General features: G+C 41.2%; 1 pseudogene; it reads right to left on the minus strand.

The window, feature by feature from the left end:
• Positions 1 to 1,867: 1,867 nt before the first annotated feature.
• On the minus strand, positions 1,868 to 3,360 carry LOC118592431 (annotated as a pseudogene).
• Positions 3,361 to 5,195: the final 1,835 nt, after the last annotated feature.

Consider the following 5,195-nt stretch of genomic DNA (forward strand, 5'->3'; position numbering starts at 1 on the left):
TCACAGGGGACACCTAAGACCATTTGAAAACCCAGATATTTATATTATGATTCATAACAGTAGTAAAATGACAGTGATGAAGCAGCAACAAAAATAATTTTATGGTTGGGAGGTTACCACAACATGAGGAACTGTATTAAGAAATCACAGCATTGGGTTGAGAACCACTGGCCAGCATCCTTGTATATAAGGAATCCCCTGTAGTATCCTAGCACTGCTGTGGGCAGGATGATGGTACAGGGTCTTAAGAGCTTAGAAAGTGGGCTTAGGGACCAGTGGGGCTTAGTGGATGGGCACTTCAAGAGAAGCACTTGGTGGGATGTAGTTCTCTGAGATGCTGGTCAGACACAGACCAGGCTCCTCCTGCAGGGCACCTGTCAACCCATCTCTGTCATGGTCTAGCATTTGAAGGGCAACACCCAGCATAGCTAACATCTGAGTCTTTTGTGACTGGTGAGCTCCCATGCGTTTGGGCTGGGTGATACATCTCATAGCCTTGGATCTGAATAAGTTTCAAGTGCTTTAAAGCAATTGCTCCGCCCCTCCTTTCTCATAGTCTCTTTCCACCTTCATGTCACATCCATACACATTCAAGTGTGTACACATAGGTATATACATTTAAATCATAAACAGGCAATATTTGAATCTGGCTTCTTTCACTTAACACTGTTCTCTTCTGTCTGTTTTCCTGCAAAGGTCAAAATTTCATACTCTGTAGCTGCATAAAATTCCATTGTGTGCCTTTGTACCATGTTTTATTTACCTAGTTATCTGTCAGTGGAACTCTTGGCTGGTTCTGTATCTTGGTCTCTGAAAATTATACCATTAATGTAAGTGTATCTCTGTGCTATGTTGATGTGAAGTCCTTCAGGTACACACCCAGGATGGTATAGCTGGTGCATATAGTAAATCCAGATTTAAGCATGTGAACATGTGACTTTAAAACATACAACAAAGCTATTCATAATTTGTTATATACTATCAACATTAAATTGCAGTTATGTTGAAGCTTAAGTCAAATAGCAAGCATGTAACAGACCCAAGGAACGCCTTTCCTAGATTATACATGCAAATCACTTTTTCACATACAAGGTCTCTTCACTTTAATTTGTAAATTACTTGGGCTTTGGAAGTCACTACCCAAGGGCTTATCACGGTTGAAAAAGGGAAGAAAGATGACTATGTTTTCTAACTCTGTGTGTGTGTGTGTGTGTGTGTGTGTGTGTGTGTGTGTGTGTGTATACTTTTAAAAGATGGCACAGAAGAAGGGAATACAATCTAGAAGAGAAAGCCCTTAAGCAGTAGCTTGTGATATACTTCTTTAGGAATGTATCATTTCTATCACTAACAACAGGTGAAATTATGTATTACGCCACCTTCTAGTAATGGCTGAGGCAATACAATGCAATGACATCACAATTAGTCCACTTCACACAACTAGACAGACCAACATGTCACTACTAATTGTTTTTTTTTCTGATTACCATTAAATACATAATTTTAATTCCACAGCTTAACAATTAAGGGTCATATAACACATACGTAGCTTGTCAGTCTAATGTACATAGCTATTATCAGTTACACAAGATATGACCTAACAGATGCTAGGGAACTTTTTAAAGTAGTTTTTTGTTTGTTTGTTTGTTTGTTTGTTTTTAAGTATTAAACTTCATCTTGCACATTGAAGTCATCATACATACAGGGCAAAGTCAGAGCTTTTATATTTGTGTTTATTCTTCATTTAACTTTTAAAACACTACTATAGTTGAGTATCAAAACAAAAACAATAGCCAAGTAATGAGCATATTATGATTACAGTCCTTCCCACATTCACTACTGCATATAGAATGACAGAGTAACTGGCCTATTAAGAGGTCTGACACTGAACGCCGCCTCTGGGGTGATGTTCATCATCCTCATGTGCTTCTCTGTTATAATGCCGCTGTCTTTCCTGATTTGGATCAAAGTCCACCAACTCTACCTGATCCACTTCATCAGTCTCCTCTACTCCCTTCCATTGAGGAAGGAGTTTTTCCAGCAAAGAGAGTTTATCAGGAGAGAGAAAGCCATTTTCAGGAAAATTCACCTAAAACTCAATGATCCTATGTCATTTTTTCATATGGCCAATGGTATATTGGCATACCTTTGTTTAGCACACATTTTTTTATTATTTATTATGTGTTTTAATTTTATACATCAGCCATGGGTTCCCCTGTCCTTCCCCCTGCCGCCCCCAGTCCCTCCCCTCCATTCCCATGTCCTCCAGGACCAAGACTCCCCTTTAAACTCCCGTTTAAACCTGGTGGATTCAGTACAGGCAGGCTGAGCATATGTCCCCGTGTAAGCCCAAGGTTCCAAACAGCCAGCTCATGCACCGAGGACAGGTCCCAGTCCCACAGCCTGGGAGCCTCCCAAACAGATCAAGCTATTCAATTGTCTCGCTTATCCATTAGCACACATTTTATATCTCCATGTTTGACAACCTGACCTGGGTGAGAGGTCATGACCATGGTTCAGTTGTCAAGAGTGGATATTGGCTTTTGGAAGCCGCACAATGCTTCAACCAACTGTATGTCCATACACATGTAAAGGTCTTCTCCTCGTCATGTAAAAACAGCACGGTCCTTCTGGTCTAGCACAATGATAATATCTCCTGGCTCCAGTCCTGGTTCTTGGTCTCCTTCTCCATGCAATGTTATCTTCTGACCATCTTCCATACCTATATCAATATGAACTTCTAAAATCTTCTTCTCTCGAACTATCTTTCTTCCATTGCAGCTTTTACACCTGTCTTTAGGGCTGATGCATTCTCCATGACCCTGGCACTCCATGCACACCGACTGAATCTGCTGAACCATTCCTGGTCCGATCTGATGAATCCTTATTTGCATGCCAGTCCCCCGACAGTTGGGACAGCACTCTACTCTCCTTTCTTACCACCTCGGCCTTCCCATTTGTCACAAATCACGTTCTTCTGAAGAGCCAGTTTTCTTGTGGCACCATCATACAAGTCTTCTAAGGTCACGGAGAGTGATGCACAACGTTTTTACCTCTCCTTCTCTTTGCATCCTTCCTCCTCCTCCAAAGAACATATCAAAGATATCCATGGGTGAGCCAAAACCACCACCTGCCCCGCCCTCTTTAATAGCCTGTTCGCCTCCTTTATCATAGAATTCCCTTTTTTTGGAATCAGCAAGAACTTCATAAGCTTGAGAAATCTGTTTAAACTTTTCGCCTTCCTTTGGATTCTTATCAGGGTGGTACTTCAAGGCCAATTTTCTGTATGCCTTTTTCAATTCTTCCTGGGTGGCATTGGGTTTGACCCTCCAAAACATTGTAGTAAGTGGTTTCTTTCACCATTTTTCACAGGCGGTGAGCAGGGCGGCGCCGGAGAGTGGAAAGAGCCAGCGTAATACAGCGAAGCACAGCGAAGCTCCGTTGCCCTGCCCCTCCACCTCCCACGGAGCGTTCTGGGAAGTTCCTAATTATTTAATTTTTTAACCTCTTTGTACACTCTAGAGATGAGCCTGTCAGATGACTAGCTGGCAAATGACTACCCTCCCATTGTGTAGGCTGCTTCACTCTGTCGACTGCTTGTTTTGCTGTGCTTTTTAATTTCATGAAATCCCACTTGTCAGGCCTGGGTTTTACTCTGTGATTGACTAGTCCTTTCAGAAAGGACTTCTGTGTGCCTCTTCAAGTGTTCCACAGCCTAGCAGACTGACAGCTCCAGATCTTACATTAGGGCCTTTCATTGGAGGAGGGAGGAGCAAGAGAGAGTGCTGGAATATGTGTGTCACAGAAGCAGAAGACGGGACCACTGGGGTTGAAGAAAAGGAGCGGGCAGCAGGATGAGGACGATGGGAAAGGGGAGGCAGCAGATGGGGCCCGCTGAGAAGAAAGAATAATGCTTATGTTTTTGTTAGTGACAATAAACTAGTGTGACTTTCCTGAAGAGCTATTTGAAGAATTTTTTTTTAAATTAAAAGATCTATAGGCTGATTCAATACAAACTAGCTAACAGTTCAAGCTTTAAAATCAGATCATCTTAAACTTGATTGAAGTTTCCACTTTTCACCAGTCAGGAAAACCTTTTACTATCTCCAAGTCTCAGTGACTTCATCTGTAAAATGGAACACATGATAACAACTGAGAACTAAGGTTCTTTGAGCACCAATTAAGGCAACATTTGCAAGGCACTTGGTTCAGTTCCAGACCCTTTCTAAGCACCCAGTATATAAGGTTGTCTCTTTATTGTGGATAAGAATCAATTCTAAGGACAAGGGCTGTTTTCCATAATGCTCTTTATAATAGCACAAACTGTAGTGTCTTTTAAAATGTAGGATCTTCAAATAAATTATAGATCCTTCATACAATAGAGTTCCATGATGCTATTTTTAAATATAAGGAAATCTTTATAGGCATAGAAAAACGTTTAAATGTGTTGCTAAAGGAAGAAGAAACAGCTTTGAAAACCATACAAAAAAGGCAGTCTCACAAAAACAGGAATATTAGTCACTGTTGGGAGCACAAAGGTTCTTATGCTCAGAGATAGCACTAAAGAAACCAGGGATGTTAAACATGCAGGGTTGTCTTTTCAGAGGAAAAGGTGTACAACCTCTTTTCTGCCCAGAAGGCTAAGAATGGAGGTGGCTAATAGCCTAGGTGAGCCCTCTGCTATCTGTAAGGCCAGGCCATACCTGACTCCCCTAAGCTCCCACAATCAGGACCAGAAATAGCTAAAAGTCTCGGTGACCTCTACACTATCTGTATGACTGAGACCACCACACCAGAACCTCCCCTAGGCTCTTAAGATAACACATGCAGCCTATCTCTAGAACCCATCTTCATGGAAGAAATGATTTGTACTTTTAGAAGAATTTTGATGTAATTATGTCTTACTGTACATACAGGATTATGTTACACCAGAAAACTTTTTTCCACATTGTACTGTGCATATGTATGTATGTATAAATTGCCTAATATCAAACTCTAGACATTTGAACCAACACCAGCTACTGAGTCATGTTGAACTGGATTTCCTTCTTGCCTCAAGAAGATCTTTACTTTGCCAACCCTGGTGTTTGCAGAGACTCCCAAAAGTCACACTGTTGAATGAATGATCTTGTATGTGTGCAAAATCAGGATGCTAAGTGATTTTTTTTCCCATCTATGTGATTTCTTAAAAATAGCCT

Source organism: Onychomys torridus, chromosome 10 (assembly GCF_903995425.1).
Source record: "Onychomys torridus chromosome 10, mOncTor1.1, whole genome shotgun sequence".
Lineage (NCBI taxonomy): Eukaryota > Metazoa > Chordata > Mammalia > Rodentia > Cricetidae > Onychomys > Onychomys torridus.